Below are 22,997 nucleotides of genomic sequence, written 5' to 3'. Positions count from 1 at the left end.
ACCATCAAATGTTGTGGATGCTCTCTGCAGGATGAAGTCTTGATTAGACTCTGAGGAAATTTTGGATTGGGAAAAAAATGATTATTGATGATGTGGTAGACAATTGGAAGAATATCCCATTACTAGGGATGGAGTCGTCGCTGAAATCACGACAATTGTGTTGTCATTCTTTGTAAGAGAAATAACAATGGAAAATGTGCCTTGTTACCTAGGCGAGGTCGTCAACCACGAGGAAAAACACCATTTTGAAGGAAAGAGATATCTCTTGGAAAACAATTCACAAACGGATTTAGAATAAGGAGAAGGCAAGTGGGTAAATAATTTCCACTGCAGTAATCAAGGTATGCAAGAGAAAAATACGATGAAGAATTTTGCAAATAGACAAAAGAATTGAAAATTCAAGGAGAGAAACATATGATTTTGAAAAATTGCAGGCAGGATAAAAATGCAGCTGGAAATTCGAGATCCAGTAGAACGGAAGAAGGAAAAATCACCTGGAGTTTTGAAAGAAATGGGATATTTGAGAAAATTATCCAGGGTTCGAGAAAATAAATGAAAAGATGAGAATTATGGATATTTGAAAATATTTTGGGAAAATGTAAGGAAATAGAGGTAATATACAAACAATCACATCCTGCGTAAACATTCATGCACATACAGCACTCCCTAAAAGGCTGACTCTAGATGCATTATTTTGAAAACAGCTGTAGGACCCTAATCCTAACTCTAAGTTCAGATCATCTTTGTCCAATCCAGTTATGCCGATATACCCGAATCGAAATTCGAGGTACGTAGCATATAATTTCAACTCCAGTTCTAAGGTAAGGTTTTCCAACATCCTTGAGCGCCTATCGATATACTTCGGACTGTGGCCCGCGGTACGTGGTAGGGGGGTGTTAACCCAAATAATTGGCCCAGTTGTGAGGCTCTGTCCCGAACTAGGGTTCTGGAAGAGAGCCCAGCAACGTGAAGACCGGGTAATGATAGGTAATTGAGGTTGAAAAAAATGATCACATGCAAGAAATAGATGGCTCTAAATCCTAGAGAGATAGACTTTTGAAAATCTTTGAAGAAGCATACATTGTTTGCATTCAGATCCTAAATTGAGGAGAGTTGTATGTAGACCTAAGTCTATGTGAACATGAAAATTTCTCCTCAATCTGGTCCTACCAAACCATGCCTAAGCTATATGCAGTCAATGTCAGCTAGGTCAGAATCTAGGCTCCTAGGTTCGCATGATATCAAAAGTAAAAGAGCTGACATTTTGTGAACATAATTTCGATAATTGAACTAAGTCAAGCATAATTTAGGTCAGACAAGGACAGGTCCCATCACGGTCACCAAACCTGTTATCGTCACAAATTTTTTCCCGTCTTCCCTTCCTTGCGGAAGAGAGAGGGAAATGCTTTCGCGATTCAAACTTGACCGGATTTTGGAAATTGTTTTGAAATACTCGCCTCCGTTTTGAAAATTGTGGGAAAATCCATGGGATGGGGCTCGACCTGTCGGTACGAGGTTCGACCGTTCCTGCCGCCTTTAACAGGGGTAATCGAACCAAGGACCAAAATTGTGCTTGACTTAGTGAAATTACCGAAATTGTGTTCTATCCTAAATGCACAAAGAATTCAGGCATGTGCTATGAGATTTGGTAAAATATAAATTGAAAAACTATGATGTATGCTTAGAAAATATTTGGAGTTGAAAAGCATTTGTCAGGAAAAATATGGAAATCAATCTCTCAGAAAAACTCAGACGAAGAAGGTTTGAAATCTCGAGAAAGTTTATAAAGAGTTGGAAAATATTGAAGAAGTGAGAATCTCGAGAAAATCTTGAGAAAGTTTATAAGGGACTTGGAAAACCATAAAGAAATGAGAATCTCGAGAAAATCTTGAGAAATTTTATAAAGATCTGGAAAATCATGAAGAAATAAGAATCTCCGGAAAATCTTGAGAAAGTTTATCAGCTTTGAAAAATCATGAAGAAATGGAAATCTCAGGAAAATTTTGAGAAAGTTTAGAAAGACTTAGAAAACCATGAAAAAATGAGAATCTCAGGAAAACTGTAGGAATTCTTTAGAAAAGATGAACATTTGAAAAAGGAAAGCACTTGTTGGGAAAACTCAGTCTTTGAGAATTTTCTTAGGAAAATGATAGAAAACTTATGGGAAAGTTCTTTTGAGAAGGAAATTCAAGACATAGGAAATTGAAATCCTGAGAATCTGTTTTTTTGAAATATCTGAAAATCAGCTTGGATTCTTGAGAAAATGAGAAATTCTTTTGAAAAGAATCTTAAGGAAATAACTTTTTAAGGAAAATCACAGGAAAACATTTGATTTGGGAAATCCAACTCCGAATATCATCATAGTTTCTTGAGAAAATCGATTCCATGAAGTGAAAATCTTTTGAGAAAATCATGAGAAAAACAAATGATGCAGATGATGTGAATGAATGAATGCACTTTTGAAAAGATTTCTGAATTTTTTTTTGGAAAATTGTGGATTAAGCCAAAGTAAATCCTTCATATATTCTGACTGTGGCCATGAATATGTTCAGAACTTATTTGAGTTAATTCACAATATTTTGAAAACATTAGAAATATGAGGTGCATTTTCAAGATAGCCTAAGAGTGTAGGCTCAATGTGACTGGTAGAGAGATGATGGATCTGGGTCTCGTCCATATTCCGACTAGGGCCGTAAATATGGACTCCACCGAGTTCATCAACTCTCTAAGAGTTGGTGCATGTGCCATTCATGTTCATCCACGCACTACAACAAAGCAGTAGATTAGCGACGACCACATTCCGTCGCTAATCCGTCGCTAACATGGTTAGCAACGGATTAGCGACAACGAGGCGACAGTATGCTTACGTCGTGAATATTTCGACGCTAACTGGCGACGGAATTATTCCGTCGCCAGGTCCGTCGCTAATTGCGACGGAATAACGAGCGCTATATTCCGTCGCCAATCCGCCGGTACTAAACGGCGACCACGGCTTGGCGACGGATTTAATTCCGTCGCTAAGCCGTCGCTAGATTAATATGTATAGCGACGGAATCATCCGTCGCAAACACGAAAAAAAATCAAAAAAAAATTATTTAAAAATTTATATTTCCTGTACAATTTCTATTTCCTGTACAATTTATATTTCCTGTAAATAAAAAACAAACCACACAAAAAAATTCATATAACAAGTATCTACAATAATTAATCATTCCACCTTAAAATTAAGAAGTTTAATTATTTACAATTCAACAATTACATTTAGGAAAAATAAAAAAAATAGAACTTCTTCAACACAGTCCTCTAATCATCGCCAAGATTTTGTGCGTCTTCTTGTTCATTGTCTTTATCTGTCCCTTCAGCTCCACTATCCTGATTATCGCTAGCAGCCTACACAAGAAAAGAACAGTCAGTATTGATAAACAAAATATAATGAAATAAATTACACACTATATGTGATTCTATCATGTGCTCATGTGTGATCTAAGGCAATAAAAAAACTCTATATGTGATTCTATCATGCTCATATGTGTGCTAAGGCAGTCAAAAAATTGAATATGTGATTATAGCATGTTCATATGTGTTCTAAGGCATTTAAAAAAACTCTATATGTGATTCTACCATGCTCAGATGTGCTTTAAGGCAGGCAAAAAACTATATATGTGATTCGATCATGCTCGTATGTGTGCTAAGGCAGTAAAAAAATTGAATATGTGAATATAGCATGCTCATATGTGCTCTAAGGCAGGCAAATCCAAAAATTTTATATGTGATTCTATCATAAATGATATATAACATGTTCATATGTGTTCTAAGGCAGTTAAAAAACTCTATATGTTATTATAGCATGCTCATATGTGTGCTAAGGCAGTCAAAAAACAGAATATGTGATTATAATATACTCATATGTGTTCTTAGGCAGTCAAAAAACTGAATATGTGATTATAGCATGCTCATATGTGTTCTAATGCAGTCAAAAAAACTTTATATGTGATTCTATCATGCTCATATGTGCTCTAAGGCAGACAAAAAGTTAAATATATATATATGTGATTCTATCATGCTCATATGTGTGCTAAGGCAGTCAAAAAATTGAATATGTGATTATAGCATGTTCATATGTGTTCTAAGGCATATAAAAAAACTCTATATGTGATTCTACCATGCTCAGATGTGCTTTAAGGCAGGCAAAAAACTATATATGTGATTCGATCATGCTCGTATGTGTGCTAAGGCAGTAAAAAAATTGAATATGTGAATATAGCATGCTCATATGTGCTCTAAGGCAGGCAAAGCAACTTTATATGTGATTCTATCATGCTCATATGTGTGCTAAGGCAGTAAAAAAATTGAATATGTGATTATAGCATGTTCATATGTGTTCTAAGGCATCTAGAAAAACTCTATATGTGATTCTACCATGCTCAGATGTGCTTTAAGACAGTCAAAAACTATATATGTGATTATACCTGAGAGGGACCTGGAATCGAAGATCCCCTATCTTGAACAGCGGCCTTGATCTCATTTCGGAGAAAGGGGGCGACGGTGTATTGAAAGTAGTTATTCAGTGATTCATTAATGATCTCGCGTACATCATCACCGGAAAGAATAGTCGGCTGCTTGGAGCTTATGTCGGCGCAAGAAGTCGGTGAGCCGTAACTGGAAGAACCAATAACTGGTGAAGTGTTCATATTACTCCCAAACCCGAACACGCGACCTTTTTGGGGTTCACCTGCTGCAGTCACCCATGCTGTAGGATCAAATGATGGATGCTGAGTAGTGTCTTCGCCATATCGCTCTACCATCTGTTGCTCATATGCCTCCTACAAAATAATGTTTAAAGTATTCATTAATAATTAATGATAACATTATGATAACTTGCATATATATTGCAATGATTATTAATAGAATTAATACATACCGTTGTCGTTCTCGCCTTCTCTGATACGAAGACTCCCGTGGCCTTCCGTTTATGTGTTTCTACAAACACATCCTTATATGGTACACTGCCTCCTTTTTCTGCTTCCTGCGAAGTTAAATGACAAAAGATTTAGTACACAAGTTTGCAACAATACTTATAAAATTAATATTATATATTGATGAGTTACCATTTTCTTTAGGTGGCTCCCAAATGTCTTAGATCCACCTGTGTGTAGATGGGCTTCGGGCATCTTCGATCGATTTTGTGAAGCCTTCGCAGAGCGATTTTTAAATGCATCTCCCGCCCACTTATCGCACATTTCATCCCAGTAATCTCTCCTGATAGTAATAGGACCATGGCCCTTCCACAGTAATGGATCATCTACTACGCCAGATGCTTTTTTTGCTGCAGTCTTCATAGTGTGCAGCATGTCTGCAAATCGATTGGCAGCCACCTTCTGCCACACCTTTCTTGCATCATTTTCTTCCACCGTAGTTGCAAAGCGATTCGAAGCCTACAAATATTTTCAGAAAGTTAGTAGACATTGCTTAAATAAATTAAATATGAAACACATTAACTATGAGGAACAACTGTATACCATGAATGAGGACCACAATCTGTCTAGCACCTCCTTTGGGTACTCTTTCCATTGAGCAACTGGTCCTGGTAGATGTTGAAGAAGTGAATTCCTAATCTCCCGTACTATTTCTTGTGGCTCAAACCTCGTGCTGCACATGAATTGTTACACAGTAAATATCAATATAAAATATTTAAAAGATATGCAATAATTGAAAACAAAATACTCACGGTCGATTATCGATATACACTATTCGAATGAGTCTTCTTGTGCCAGCCTGAGAAGACCCTGTTTCCTGTGTTAGCTGTTGACTTATGCGATCAACTGGTGTAGGTGGGTCGTGTACAGGCGCAACATCATCTGTAAAAAAATACATTAGAAATTCTCAGAATATGCATTTGAACTAATCAAGCATCTAATTAGTTATATGATATACCTATCACAGGAGCCCGTGAAGATGAAGGTTGAGCCTGGCTACTACTGGATGAGCGACCACTATAACCTCCACGAACCATATTCTAACAAATAACATATGTCATACAATACATTCAAATAATTCACATCAAGTATTACAATGCATTCAAGTCATTCACATCAAGCATTGCAATGCATTCAAATAATTCAAATCATTGACATCAAGTATTGCACTAATTCAAATCAATCGTTAATTGCATAAATTATAATACATTCAGATAATTGAAATCATTCACATCAAGTATTACAATGCATTTGAATCATTCGTATCAAGTATTACAATACATTCAAATAAAATTTTTAATCATTCACACCAAGTATTGCAATACAACTCACATCAAGTATTACAATGCATTTAAATAGAGGTTTGTAGTATAAGATTTTGCTCACTAGCTTGAGAATTCTTCCTCGTCACTAGTTTGACTTTCTTCTTCTTCTTCTTCTTCTTCTTCTTCATTGTTTGCCCATCCACTTGGTACATCATTTGGATCACATTCCTCTATAAATGTTTCATCAGCCAATGGAGATATGACATGCATATCATGCGCAACATCGTGACCATAAGCGAAGTCACAGACATCATCTGATTGATAGTAATCACTGTCTTCAGCTAACTCATCTTCCTGTAACTGATCATACTCGGGGTATAGTTTGGATTTCACCTTGCAAACTGCCCACCATTCATTTCTATCTGACTTTTTTATACTCGGATATGAAGTATAATAAACTTGTTGAGCTTGCAAGGCTAATATGAATGGTTCATATGTTCCAAACCTGGATTTATGATTCACCTCCACAATGCCTGAAGCTTTGTCGAGTCTTGTTGCAGTTGGATCAAACCAATGACACTTGAATACCGTAACCCTGTTATTCATGCTTAAGTAAGTCAACTCCATTATTTCCTCTATAACACCGTAGTAATCATGTTCATTTTCACCGTAGCTGCTACCCTTGACACACACGCCACTATTTATCATTGATTTGTTTATACCGTAGTCTTTTGTATGGAATCGATAACCATTTACGATATACCCGTTGTAGCATTGCACAACTTTGGTCGGACCATTTTCTAAATCATATATTCCTTGATCTTTAACATCACCATTGCGAACCTACGCACAAACATAAACAATGATTGTGATCACGATCAATTAAGTAACTTAGTGTTGTTTATAAGTACAAAATTTATGTTAGCTTCTTTACCAACTGTTTCAACCACTCCACAAACTTAGTTTCACGTTCTTTTTGTACTTCTGCATCAGTGAGCTATGAAACTTCGTTTCGCAACTCCAGATCAAATCGTCTGCAAACCACAAATACTTATATTACCGAGTCATGTATCCACATATAGAACATAAAAGGATTTATAATTGAGTTGCATATACATATACTTACTCGATGTATGGGTCGATCGCTGAGCAATTAAAAAGAATATAGATGTGTGCTGCATCTTGCTCTCGATCTGTCAATAGCCTTGATCGGCAACTACCAAATCCATGCCCAAGTGGTTGAAATATCGACAGCTTGTCAGCTACAGTTACTTGTTCTCCATCATCGTTACGGGGCGGGCATGTGTAACGTGTTGGAATATGAGGTTCGAAGTACATAGATGAGAAATTTGAAATCTCTTCTAAAGTGTACGCCTCACAAATAGAGCCTTCTACTCTTGCTTTATTACGAACCTTTTTTTTTAGGTCGAACATGCATCTGACAAGAATATACATTTCAAATTTTAAATATCTGTCATTAAAGAGACAAATATAAAAAAACATATACCTTTCAAATGGGTACATCCATCGATATTGCACAGGGCCACCAACCCTTAGTTCATATGGCAGATGTATGATCAAATGTTCCATAATATCGAAAAATGCTGGCGGAAATATCTTTTCTAACAGACAAACAGTGGTGATGACAGAGTCCTCGAGATTCTTTACATCTGATACAATGACCTCCGATGCGCACAATGTTCTGAAAAATCCGCTCAACTCAGACAATACCCCCCATATAGGTTTGTCTAACATATCATGGAATGCTAGGGGTATCAATCGTTGCATAAAGATATGATAATCATGGCTCTTCAACCCATATAACTGTCCATCGTCAATCTTCACAGCCCGAGCAATGTTAGAGACATATCCATCTGAAAATCTCAGTTGTCTCAACCATTGACATACATGTTTTATTTGATCAGGTCCGAGCACGTACTTCGCCTTTGGTTTCAGTACTTTGCCATTATACTCTTTGAGTTCCAATTCTGGTCTTTTACATATTAATTTTAAATCCATACGGGCCTTCGGATTATCCTTCGTTTTTTCTTTAATATTCATTACTGTATTGAACACATTATCAAACACATTTTTCTCTACATGCATCACATCCAAATTATGTCGTATCAATAGGATCGGCCAATACGGTAGTTCCCAAAAAATAGATTTTTTCGTCCAATTGTGTTCCTTCCCAAATCCACGGAAGGGTGTAGGACTGCGGGCATCTGTTAATACATCTGGAAAGTATCGCAATCTTCTTAAAATCTCTATGCCAGACAATCTTGAGGATGGACCTTCTGTTTCAGTTGTGCCTGCTGTAAATGCATTCTTTTGACGTCGGAACAGATGATCGCTGGGTAGAAATCGACGATGGCAATCAAACCAGCAAGGCTTCCTTCAATGCCTCAATCTAAAAGCTTTGGAATCCTCCATGCAGTACGGACAAGCCAACCTCCCATGTGTGCTCCAACCAGATAACATACCATATGCAGGGAAGTCACTAATTGTCCATAGAACAACGGCCTTCATGTTGAAATTTTGTTTTTTGTGGGCATCATACGTGGTAACACCGTCATCCCACAGTACTTTTAATTCATCAATCAATGGCCTTAGATATACATCAAGATTTTGGCCAGGTGAGGTTGGACCAGGGATCAACAGAGACAAGAAAAGATTTGGACGTTTCATACACAAGCTTGGTGGAAGGTTGTATGGAGTTACAAATACTGGCCAGCATGAGTATGGAGTTGATCTACCCCCAAATGGATTAAATCCATCTGTACATATGTACATAGACCGAGTCTAACATTTCGCACTTCCATTGCGAAGTTCTGATGAGTACGATCAAAGTGCTTCCAAGCTTCAGCGTCAACAGGATGCGTGATCTTGTTTTCATCGTGTCGAACTTTATTTGCATGCCATCTCATGTGTTTAGCTGTCTTTGAAGACATATACAATCGTTGCAATCTAGGAGTGATAGGAAAGTAGCGGAGCGACTTGTATGAAACTTCCTTTGATCTCGTGCTACCATTGCCTCTTGTCTTTGGCTTGAACCGAGGATGCCCACATGACGGGCATGATATGTCATTTTCCTGCTCCTTGAAATGCAACATGCAGTGATTTGGACAAGCATCAATCTTCTTGTAACCCATACCTAGAGCGTTGACCATAACTTTCGCACGATAGAAATTTTGTGGCAATTTCTCATCTTTAGGCAACATACTCTTCACAATCATGCACAAACGATCAAAACATGATTGACTCAAATTATACTTGGACTTCAAATTCATTAGTTGAAGAACTGCAGACAAGATAGTGTGACTCTCACAACCGTTCCAAAGTGGCTCATCAGCATCTTTAAGTAAATCATAAAATCTACTAGCTGCATCGTTTGGTGATTCTTCATCTACGACAGTTCTTACATCACTAGAACTCATAGCAGAACCCAGTTCTGTTCCTGCAGCATCAAATATCAAATTCGTATATGGATTATCGTGCACCACATTCACCCGTGCATCAAAATCGTTTCTAAATTCTTCTCCATGAAACGTCCAGTTCTGATAATCACTCACAAAACCCTTCCTGTATAGGTGATGTCTAACGCCATGAGGTTCTACAAATCGATTATTCTTACAAATCTTGCAGGGACACCTAATCCGACCTGTGGGATCTACCGTACTGACACTCGCCATTGCAAATTCAATAAAACTATCGACACCATCCATATATTGATGCGATAACTCATTGTCCACTATCCTACGGTACATCCATTCACGATTTGCAGTCATTCTGTCGTATGATGTTACGAATAGTATCCTAACGAATTAAAAAAAAAACAATCAGAATGCTACGATGAAGAAAATATCAAATTTATCATGCAATATACTATGTCAAACAATAACAACAATTTTGATGCATGCATTGATAACTTAATATTTTCATGTGCAAACTATTAATGACACGATACAATCATTTGAAGCATGCTTTTATTATAAAATTTCACATGGAAGTCAAAATCAAATTGAAAGTAACTACATGCAAGCATGGATACAATTACATCAAACATTGCAATACATCATAATCATTCATATCAAATAAATGGCAAACATGTACCTGCAGCAAACACACTTCAATATCTCACTAACTACTACCATGCTTAGCATGGACTCCGTACTCCAAAAATAAGAACACTTCCATATTTCTACATTAAATCATGCTCAGCATGATCTCCGAACTCCAACAAAGCAGTCCTAGATATCAACAACTAAGTGAGTGTGTGAACAATAAAGTGCTGCATTCAATAAATTAAATAACATGTGATACGTTTGCATCACTTACTCACCACGGGTATTTACCCGATTTGCATTGTTTTTGTCATTTACTTACCACAGGTGGCCGAGCACGAGTTGGTTTCGTTGAAAAATCTGCACAAAAACAAAACAAATTAAGTAACAAACTAACTAATCATGAAACAAGATGAAACACTAACTAAAAAAATTAAAACAAATTAAAACAACTCTAACTAATTGAAAGAAGAGAAAAGAAAAATAGTATATATGTTAAGCCAAATCTAACTAGAAGATGCTAATGTTTCAAATAGTCTATTATATTTTAGCAGTGTGGTTCTTCATAACTATAGTGTGGTTCTTCATGTAACATAATTTTGCAGGCAACAGGACTTAATGCAAATGAAGAGATCAATGGAATTAGTCATTTAAGCAGTTACATAACTTACATTCTTTTTTCCCATAAATAGAAGTTAAAAACCAACTGGGCCGTTGTAGCTGAACAGAAAGCACTTCTAAATATATGCCCAATCTGTGGAGTTGATTTTTTGGTAATAGAAGAAAAAAAAAGACTTCCTTACATCAAAAAAGAAGAACATCAATTAGCGAAAGAGAAAACCAATAGAGCTCGGTGAGCCCAGGTGAACCTTCATGTTCCTAAATGCAACTGCTTGTTTGTTACACATCGGTTTCTCCTCATCTAGACAATGTGCTGAAGTGTGATACAATTTACACTTCCAGCATAAACTAAAGAGCAGGCCTCTAAGAAACACAATGGATCATCAAGTTGCTTGGCATACTAGATACTCCATTTATTGAAGAAAGAGGCCAAATACAAGGTGAGAGAAGCTCAACAAACGCTAGGAGTTAGTCAAATTATATGTGCAAAATCTTGTCAACTTTTGTGACTCCGGATGAGTCAAGGAGTCTGATATGGGAAGTAACATAATTCAAGGACAAATTACTCTAAGAGCATTCTGCTAGATCAAGCGAAAAAACCTCACAATTTCAAAACCAAAGGGAAATTTGTGTCTATGTTCAATGGATCGCACCTGTCAAGACAAAATGTTTTGAACAACAAAGACGCAATTTAAAAGCTCACTGCAAATCTAATGTACAACTTTTCCAAGCTAACTAAGATTATCGATTGAAATTAAGTAAAGCATGAACTGTGTTAGAATTCAGAAACCCGCTGACTCTTTACAATGGCTACCATGGGATCAGATTAAGCAATTACTATGCCACAACGTCCTCATTAATAAATAATAAGAAAAAGATACGACCAAAAGATGTTAAATTTTAAGTATTGAAAAAAAAACTTTTGAATAAAAAGACAATGGGCAACAGAAAAAAAAACACATTTTCAACCATCTACGTGAATTTCAATACTAACGAATGACGCTTTTGATGTTAAATTTCAACAAAAAAATAAAGGAAAATAAAATGGGAAAACATTGATCCAGAGTATTCTATAGATGAATAAGATACAAAAGAGAACAAAATCCAAATTTGAAAATCAAATCAGTCCCGAAATCGTACGCAAAAAACGATCATCGGTAAAGCGCTAACAAAAGAGCGCCTAGAGCACGAATCGTAGAATTATACACAACAATGAGCGAGAAAAATCAGGAATCTGAGCTCGAAACACAAATCTCATGGACAAGTGAAAATGAAAACAGAGTCCTGAACACGCATCGCCGAATTATACACGATAACGATCTACAACAAGCATAAATCCGAGCACTAAACGCAGATTCCACCAAATCTTCCACAAAAAGCCTGAAATCTAAGCCGAAATCACGAGATCTGAGCAATCTAGATAAAAAAACATGGGAAAGCCCCGACAGCAGAGAGGGGGAGACCTGGAGCGAAGCTCGGGGGCCACTAGGTCGCCGAAACTCAGAGCGGAGGTGAAGAGGTGGCTGCAGGGAGGATCGTCGGTCGTCGGCGGCTGAGGACGCCGGTTGCGAGTCGCCGGCGAAGGGGAGACAACACCTTCCGGCAGCAGCCACAGGGAGGAACAGCAGGGAGGAGGAAGAGGTCGGCGGCGGGTCGCCGGTGCTCGGGGTCCCTGGCGCAGCCGCTAGCCAAGCAGGGAGGTCGGCAGCGAGGATCGTCGGCGAGGCGGCGGCGGCCGGACGGTGGCGAGAGCCGACGGGCGGCGGGAGGGAGAGGGCGGCGGGCGGGAGCAATACAGCGAAACAGGAAAAAGAGAAAGAGGGATGGGATTAGGGATTTACGCGACATTTAGCGACGGCTTAGCGACGGAAAAATTCCGTCGCTAAGCCGTCGCTAAATCAAAATACCAAAATACAAAAAACGCGACGGAATATATTTTGTCGCTACGCCGTCGCTAATTAGCGACGGATTAGCGACGACAGAGTTCCCTCTCTAAATCCATCGCTAAAATGGTGTTCTTGTAATAAAAAGTAGCGACAAACAATTTAGTCGCTAATCTGTCGCTAAGTAGCGACAGATTAGCCATAAAATTTGTTTCCTCGCTAATCCGTCGCAAATTAGCGACAGATTCTATCTCTAGCTAATCTGTCGCTAATTAGCGACGGATTTTTTCCGTCGCTAATTAACAATTTTCTTGTAGTGGGTGGGTTTTTTAAAATTGAGATATATGCATCATAGAATCAGGATATTACTGAAATCAAACTATATGAGATGCGGCCTAATCTAAGCAGTAAAAGTAAATCTTATTCCAAGGTTTACATCGGATTGTTACATTGCATAACAGAAAGTAAAAGAAAATTGAAATGGAGCCAAGGAATCAGCATCTTCTAGATTTTCCTGCAAAAAGAGAGTTAGTACCAGATAACCGAGGGAATGGGTATATATATATAATATACAACAAAAATATACAAGTAAATATATAAATACTTGAATTTATGATGAATGATATATGATAATGAAGATATATTTACAAAAGTAAGAGAAAAGAGAAATATATGTAATAACAAATACACATTAAGGGATATATATATCTATAAGTATATATACATGTATATATATATATATAGACATATATATACATATATACGCATCCATATAGATAGATATACAATGGATATACATATACATAGATATATATATACATATAATGAGAAAATATACATGTTTAATGGAAATTCCATATAATGGTTAAAACCAGAAAATACAGGTATATACAGTTTCTGTAAGGGATTTTACACAGTCATATTTCCCAAATTATAATGCAATTTCCAGTAAAAATGGGTATAGAGCTTCCCTATATATCCATAATGAAGCACGCCAAAGATGGTTAGGAGATCACGATTGGATATAGAGATATCCGTTCATGAATATGGCCAAATATCAAGACTGCACACTTACAGCAGAAAATGAATATGTGCAGGAAATGGGTTGTGGAAGCATCATAGGCTATTTCAAGGATATCATGAAAAGGATATGAAAAGCTTGGTGAATAGGTGAAAATGTCATGGAAAATGATGAAATAATATGTATAATTGGTGCTGCAAATGGGGTGATATAGCAAACAAGAATTTAGCACTAAGCTAAGCAAAATTTCATAAAACCAAGGGTGTTGTTCCAGCCATAGCTTCATAAAACAAAGATTTTAACAGCAAGCTAGACAAAATCTCATAAATTCAATGATGGTGTTCCAAAGTAACTTCATAAAACAGGAATTTGCATATCAAGCTCATAAATCAAATGATGATATTCCAGCCCATAGCTTCATAAAACAGAAATTGTAGCATCAAATGATGAAATTCCAGCCATAACTTCATAGAACAAGAATTTAGAACATCAAGCTCATAAATTAAATGATGATGTATTTACAAGAGTAAGAGAAAAGAAAATACATGTAATAGCAAATATTCATGAAGGGATATATATATATATAAGTATATATATACATGTATATATACATATATATATCCATATATACATATACACGTATATATATAGGTAGATATACAATAGATATACATATATATAGATACATATATACATATAATGAGAAGACATATATATTTAATGGAAATTCCACATAATGGGTAAAACCAGAAAATATATGTATACACAGTTTCTGTAGGTAACTTTACATAGCCGTATTTCCCAAATTACAAGATATATTTCAACAAAAATGGGTATGGAGTTTCCCTATATATCAATAATGAAGCATACAAAAGATAGTTTATAGACAATGAATGGATATAAAAATATCCATCCGTGAACATGACCGATTATCAAGACTGCACATCTGCAGTAGAAAATGAACAGCTCCCTGTATGCTACAAGTTATCCAAAAGGGGTTGATGGAACCTATATTACTCTCTTCATCTAACTGTATTTTGCAGGAACCAACCAAATACAATGTGCGTCTCATGGGAAATCCTAGGAAGTAATGATGGAAACTGACAAATAATGGACTTCAAAACAGGAAAAATGGCTAAAAGTCGGGAAAACCAAATATGAAATGAAAAACTGGGAAACAAGGAATCATAAATGGAAGAAACAGGAATTGGACTAAAAAAAAAACTGGAAAATAAAGTAAATGAAAGCATAGAATAAATGTAAAAGCAACAGCGACAAAAAAAAACACAGGAAATTACAGATTTCAAATTTTTTTTTTACTGAAAACAGGAAAGTTTAGAAAACAGAAATAGACGATGAATGAAAGAGACGGAAATTAAAACAGGAGATATAAAACAGGGAATAAAAATTGACTAAACAGAATTATAAGAAACCATGAATCACACAGGTGCTAAAAAAAAAAATTTACAATGACGAAACAACAGAAAATCAATGGAACAAAACAAACAAACGCACTAGAAAATAAAAAAAAACAAAAAAAAAACAAATGCAATGAACTAAAACTGGAAGTAAAAAAATTAAACAGGGAATGAGAAGTCACTGTGATGAATCAAAAGCAAACAGACGAACATAATAGAGAATGCAAAATGGAATGTGCAAAGCTAAAAAAGAGAGAAAAAAAAATCAGAGATTCAATATAAGTAAACGTGACATTAACTAAAAAGAGGACATTCAACTGATACGATGCATTGAAACAGAATTTTACTTGTACATTGAAATATAACAACAAACTGAAATCCTATTGAAACAGCTAATACAGGAGATCAAAAACATGAGTAACAGAAAAATCAAAATAACAAAAAAAAGAAAACCCAAAGAGTCATAAAACAAAATCGGTTCCACAGAATCGATTGAAGAAAGAAAAAGATGCAGCCTGCTGGATTCCTTACGGTTGGGCTGAAAGAAAAGGGGCAGGAACACGCTGGATCTCCTGTTGTGGCTGGGCTGAAGGCGGATGGGAAGCAGCTGCTGGTGGTTTGAAAAGGATGGCAGGAAGCGTTGGAGATGGAAGAGAGCTCCACGCTCAAAAGGAAACACCCGTTTGTAGCTTGTGGTGATGGACTCCCTGCAGTTGGGCTGAAGGCTGAAGGAAGATATGGACGGCAACTGGCTGGGGCTGAAGGAAAGGTAGCAGCTGCTGGATCTCTGCTGGACTGACCTGCGGCTGGGCTTGGTGGAAGGTTGAAGAAGGGGAAGAACAGCTGATGGAGGTCCTGCGGATGATGAGTTGAAGCTGGTAGGAGGCAGCCGTTGTCTAAAGGCAATATGAAGGAGTCGATGGTGGCTGAACTCCTGTATCCAGCGATCAAGGGGCAGCAACCTGCTGAGATGCTCTGCGGCTGGGCTGAGTGAATGGAGAGCAGCTGGGTTCTTTTGTTGATGGTCTGAAGAAGGAAACGTCAGCTGGCTGGAGGTGGAAGACCTCTGCGGTTGGTCTTGGAGGCAGATGGGAAGCGGCAGTTAGCAGCAAGGGAAGGGCGGTGCTGGTGGTGGAAGACCCTGCAAAACCGAAAACCCCCTATTCAATTGGCTCCTTCCTTTGCCCCAAAACCCAACAGAGCCATTTCCCCCTCCCCTCATCGGCTAATGGCTACCCTTCTTAAAACTTTCAGCCCCTCCAAAAGAAACGCAAGTCCGTTATCATTTTTTTGAAAATTTTTCAAATTGGACTTCAATGCTACCGTTTTAAAAAGGGCGCATCTTTTTTTCTTTTTTTTCCGAATGTTTCATTTCATTTACCTAAGTTCTAGGTAAAAATGAAATTTATTATGTTATTTTTTGTTTTGGAAGTTCGGCTGTGCCATTTAAGGCTACCTCCTTCTAAAAAAAACTTTATTTAACAAATAAAAAGAGATAAAATAAAAAAATGAGAAGCTTTTATGGAAATGCCACCTCAACCCACTTTTAAAATCCTTTTGAAAATAAAGTTTTGTTTTGTTTTTGAAAGTCTTTTATTTTCAATTGGGGTGCCACATGTGTGTGGGCCCACTATTTTAGGACATAACATAAAATAAAATAAAATAAAAATAAGAAAATAAAAAGAAGAGGAATTTACAAAATTGGTGCCATCTCCGGGTGGGTCCCGCTTGAAAGTCAGAAACTTACCTGGGAATCTGAGTATGATGCTAGTTCAAAGGCGGTTCCTGCTCCATTTATTTGAAAATATGAGATAAAACATTATTTGTTTTTCAAAAATTTGGAAAAATTGGTTTTTCAAGGCAAAATATGGATAAAAGTAAAAAATTTTGTAAAGAGATTTAAAATCTTTTGCAAAAAGTTTTGAGATAAACTCTTTAAAATCAATATTCAAATATCCAGATTGTTTTTCTTGAGAAAAATTTTTGTAATTCAAAGTCCTGGGGGTAAAATGGGAAAGATTGGCAATTTTGAAATCCCAGGGTTTTAAAAATCAATTTTGAAAAGTTTAAAAATAAAATCTGGATTGACAATTTGGAAAATCAGGAGTTCTAGATCTCAAAATGACATGCTGTGCAGTGAAATGATGCAATGCTATGCAAAGACATGTTCTATGAAATATCACTCTGAGCTCGGACTTGGAAATTTTAGCTTTTTTGTCCAGAGAAAGGATTTTGAAATTTTGTAATTTTGAAGATGTCTCTGAACCTAAATATAGAAATTTTGAGGCTCAAGAATGAAATTTAGGACTTTCTGCAAGGTTTAAACTCAGAAAATGACCATTTTGCCCTTTATTGCTTCCGGAGAACTGAAATGTGCCGATTGAGGGAGATGTCAAGAATTGAGTAAAAATTTGGGGTGTTTACACTACCAAACCATACTTAAATCCTATATGCAATGATGTCAGCTTAGGACAGAGTCTAGGCTCCTAAGGTTTTGCATAAAAATGTAGCTGACATTGAAAAGAATAAAGACTTAGATAATATCAAAGCAAAGTAAAAAGGCATTAAATTCGACCGGACGAAGACGGGTCCCATCACGGTCGCCAAAACTGTGATCATCGCAAATTTTTTCCTCTTTATAATGTTCTCTCTCTCCCTTCTCTTTTCCCTTTCCAACCTCTATTTCCTCCCTTTTGAAGGGAGAAAAATAAAAGACAAAAAAGAAAGAGAGAAGATAAAAGAAAAAGAAAAGAGAAGAGGAATTTCTTTGTGGGGTCTCACTTGACCTTAATTTTGAAAGATATTTAAAATAAACTCGCCTCCGTTTTTGAAATATTTGCGGGAAAACTGGGAGACGGGATCCGCTCGTCGGTACGAGGTTCGACCGTTCCTGGCGCCTTTACCAGGGGTAATCAAACCAAGGGTCGAATTTATGCCTTTTGTTTTGCTAAGAATTTATCTAAGAAATTATTCTAAGTCTAAATGCACAAAGAATCATGCTTGTGCAAATGCAAGGATGTATGCTCTTTTTGAAATTGTTTTGAAGAATTCCCAAGTGTTTCTGAGATGAATCTGATAAAGTGAAGAAATGATTTCTAACTTAGAACTTAAGTTTTTGAAGTTCTAAGTTTTTTTAGAATAATCAAGAGCTTGGGAAAATGAATCTGGTTTTTGGAAAAATGATTTTGAAGACTTTGAGATAAAAGAAGAAGAAAGGAATTTTCAAAGTCATAAATGGACTTTGAATCAGAATAGAAATGAAAAATGAAATTGAATCAGAAGGAAAGATAGAATTTTGGAAAATCTGAATAAAATTGAGAAATGGAAAAAGTTGGAACTTCAAGATGAAATCCGAATCCAAGATATGGATTCTGAATAGAGTTCAAAGTTGAATTTTGAGTTTAGGATCTGAAATGGGAACTTGATCTGAAATCTGGAATGAAGTGGAATTGGTTTTAAGGATTGGAACTAAAGTGGAATTTGGATTTGGAATTTTGAATGGAATCGGATTCAAGATTTGGAATCCAAGATGGTATTTGGATCTGAAATCTGAGATCCAAAAGTAAAGTTGGATTTTGGATCTTAGAGTGGATTTGGATCTGAAGTCTAAGATCCAAAGTAAAATTGGATTCTGAATCCTAAATGGAATTTTGATCTGTAATCTGAGATCCAAAGTAGAATTGGTTTTTGGATCCTAAATGGAATTTGGATCTGTAATCTGAGATCCAATGTAGACTTGGGTTCTGGATCTGGAATCTGAGATCCAAAGTGGCGTTGGATTCTGGATCCTAAAATAGAATTGGATCTAGAGTCTGAGATCCAATATAGAGTTGGGCTCTGGACCCTAAGATGGATTGTGGATCTGAAGTCTGAGATCCGATATGAATGTTGAATCCTGGATCCTAAAATGGTTTTTGGATCTGAATTTGAGATCCAAAAAGTGGAGATTTTGTACTTGGAAATCGGGATCCAAGTTGGATTTAGGATCTAACTTTGGATTTGGGTTTTGAAAGTCCAAATGGAACTTTTGAAGATGGATCTGGGTTTTGAAAACCCATATTGAATTTAAAATTTAAGAAGAGTCAAGATTCAAAATCAATCTCAAACTTGTGATTTTTGAATTTGAAGATAAGAAGATAAACTTGATTTTGAATTCGAAGATGAATCAGAAACTTCAAAGTTAGATTGAACTTTGAAATTGAATTTTGAATTGAATGGGAAATTTGAAGTTTGAATATAAAATGATTTTGGAATTTCAAAGTCAAATTGGACTTTGAAATTGAATTTTGAATCTTGAAATGAGATAGAATTGGATTTGAATAAGATTTGATCTGAGAAATGAAGAAGAAGAATCACTTGGAAATTTTGAAAAGGAAAATTTGAAAATATGATGCAATTCTATCCTATATGATGAATGAATTTGAATAAGTTTGAAATTGGATTTGAAAATCATATTTCATTCTTCAAATGAATTTAAATAAGATCAATGATATAATACACTCCTGACTATGGTCATTGAATGTATTATATAATAAGCATATCTAAATTCAAATGAAGGATAAAATACCTTTTTGGTGCTTTTATAGAATTTAAAATGAAATTAACCCTCAATATACCCTGACTATGGCCATTGGTATATATTTTGAGTTAATTTTAAGTTAAATTCTGATAAAAGAAGAAAATATTTTAGGAAAATATGATGAATTTTGAAAATGGATCCAGTGTGGATCCAGTGTTATTTTATAAAAGATAAAAATGCTAAGTTTTGTCCACACCCTGACTATGGCCATTGATATGGATCATCAACTTAGTATTTATTATCTCTTACGAAATGGTGCATGTGCCATTCGTGTTTCACCATTGTGAGAATTTTGAGAAATAAAGGCAAAAATGCATGAAAACAAACAATTCATGTTATTTTATAATGCTCATTCATTCTACCTAAAGCAGGAAATGTAAATTCTCATTCCAATCTAACTATTACAATAGATAAAATCAAATATACAACCCCAAGTAATGATATCTTTTCCATATTTCCTGCAAAACACTTGATTAATAGGGAAAATAGCAAGAAATCGCACATATCAATGGTGAAATGCTCATATGTTAAGATGTATATGGTGAAAAGGATGGGAAGTGACATACGCACCTATATATATATACATATATGAGAGTTTATATACGTATAGACATATGTATGAGTATATACACATACTTAAGGTAGATGGGTGAAACCAATGAAAGTGCTGAAAATGAAATGGATCTTTAGTAATCAACACTTTTGGAGATGACTATGAAAGATAAATGTTAATATAATAAAACACAGGCATATAATAACATATATTGAATGACCTCTTAAGTGTACTAGGTGAATGTCAAAACAATTGTATGAGGTTGACATGATATGCAGTTTTTGCAGGAGACATATGAAATGAAGTACTAAATGCTGTTATGAGGAAATAGTATACAAGGGAATATAGGAAATGGATGTCAGCAAGGTGTAAATGGTGTAGGAATACTGTGCAGGGCTATAAACAATAGCAGTTAGGAACAAATGTAGTGATGCTATGGCTGTTTGTGAGGTGCTTATGGTGTTGTGCATCTGCTGTGCACAGTAGGTGATGGAGTCATAGTGAAGTGGGAAATGAAGGGTAATGAGAGGGCAACTACTACAGTAGTTGTAACAATGAAGTGGGTACATTAGTGTGAAGTGAAATGGAGGTGCATCGGCTATTGTGAGAGCATTGACAGCAGGGAAAACAAGTGATAGCAGCAGTTTCAACATTGTTTGCTAGGTGGGGAAAATACAAGTGATGTGCAAAATATTTTGGCACAATTGGGGTCAATTTCCGATCTCTCAATGCTTTAAAAAAAAGCTCTATAGAGATACTTGACATAAAGCTCTGTTGTGAAGACTGCAAATTCTCTATTTTCAAAATAATCAATGGGGCAAAACTGCACAATCTCCAAATGGTCGCTTCAGCAAAGGCAGAACTTTCCTGGTAAAAGCAGTTACTGTGTAACTTGCAGCACCTTGGAAACAAGTATGGTTTGCACATAGCAAAACTAGTAACAATTCCCTTTGTTTTTCAGCACACAGACGGCAAGCAAGGGTCTCCAATACATCTTTCAATTTCATCAAGGATTTTTTTTTTATGTGACGTTGATTCTAGCATGCTTTCGCAATTGCTTAGAAGGTCCCTTTCTTCCTTTTGCAGCAGAAACTCAGTAATCAGTGGAGATCGAGTATATTGTGAAAGTGAACAGTGAACCAAAAAAAAATGTAAAAGCCGAATGTCTGAGAATGATTATATCTGAACTTACCAACTGAGATATGCATCTCAGCTGAAAGGGATTCACAGCAACCGAAAAGAAAACAAAACAAATGCGGATATGAGGGTTTAAAACAAATACGAGAGGTGCTGAACTGATAGAAAAAGTAGCAACACTCTTGCTAACTGGAGCTGATATAGCTCCAACTTTTCCAAAGCCTATTCTCTGAGATTATGAATTGTTACGTGACTCTTCAGCCTCCATGACCTACCCTTATGACCTATCTTCTTTATCATCGGTTTCATCTCCACCGTGAATGTCAATCTCATCCTCTGAGTTTGATGACCATGGCCGTTGTGTCCTACTACTGCGGAGAGACTCCAGTTACAGTCTACTGATAATAACCTCCTCCTAGAAGAGTGAAAAGTAGGCATACCAATCCCAATGGACTAGCATAATTACCCCAAATCATGACATTAATAGCCACTGTGGGAAATTTATTGACGATACTGGTGACGGTAAAATGTAGTGACAGAGGTTGCCTTTCCTGTGGTAAGCCCAAAAAATGATTGCCAGGCCAAATGTGCAGGGCAATGAGACTAAAACAATGCACCAGACTGGCCCCAAGGGCCAGTCTTAATCCCAGGAATGGCCAAGAGCATGCCGTTATATTCTCTAGTCATGATCCTAAAACAATGATGTCATCGTTAGTAACAGCAGATTGTTATAGAAAACAAAGCCCCAAGCATTCAACCCCAGATTTGTGACCATGTGCTTGATGTACACCATCTATGTGGTGATTGTAATCAGATAAGCAAATACCCATGAATATGCAGTAGGGGTGAAGGCTGGATTTAGGGCAACATATTCAACTATACCCATCAAAAGAAATACCAAAGACGCACAGGTAAATTTGGATGATAAAGGCTACCTCCTAAAGACAGCATCAACAATGGCAACCAAGTGGGGCGTCAATGATCAGAAGACTGAATGAACGCACCCACAGAGAAGATTCGTGTTTGTGAAAGCTACCAGGTAAATAAATGAAAAAAAGGAAACGAGTGCAGCAGGGAGGAATTTCTTGGCAGACTGAATGAAGAATGGGTTATGGTAAAGAAATCCCAATTTCCCCATAATCCAAACATCTAATACAGATGTAAGATACTGAAGGGCGTTCAATAGTCCAGGAATATTGACTCCTATGATGGCATACTTGTTGATTACAGTAAGGAGGCTAGAGCACAAAGCATAGCCGACGACAAAGCTACTCATGGTATAATATCTGCTCGGTAGTTCCAAATTTTGATGGCACCATCGATCATCTTTCCACCTTCAAAATTCTAATCACCAAACCTCAACTTCCAAGCCCTCAACCATTTCGGGGGTTGAATGATTTCACTTTCAATCTCGATGGGAAGAAAAGTTTTGTTTATTTACAGTTGGTTATCAACACCATCTTAAAAACGGGGAAGAAGG

General features: G+C 36.5%; 1 pseudogene; it reads right to left on the bottom strand.

Moving 5' to 3' along the window:
- Positions 1-21,885: 21,885 nt before the first annotated feature.
- Positions 21,886-22,793, bottom strand: LOC149822201 (GDP-fucose transporter 1 pseudogene; annotated as a pseudogene).
- Between the last annotated feature and the right edge of the window lie 204 nt (positions 22,794-22,997).

The sequence above is a fragment of the Nuphar pumila genome, chromosome 11 (assembly GCF_984573655.1).
Source record: "Nuphar pumila chromosome 11, dmNupPumi1.hap1.1, whole genome shotgun sequence".
Lineage (NCBI taxonomy): Eukaryota > Viridiplantae > Streptophyta > Magnoliopsida > Nymphaeales > Nymphaeaceae > Nuphar > Nuphar pumila.
The sequence above is the reverse complement of the archived record's forward strand: the minus strand, read 5'-3'. Positions and strand labels throughout refer to the sequence as shown.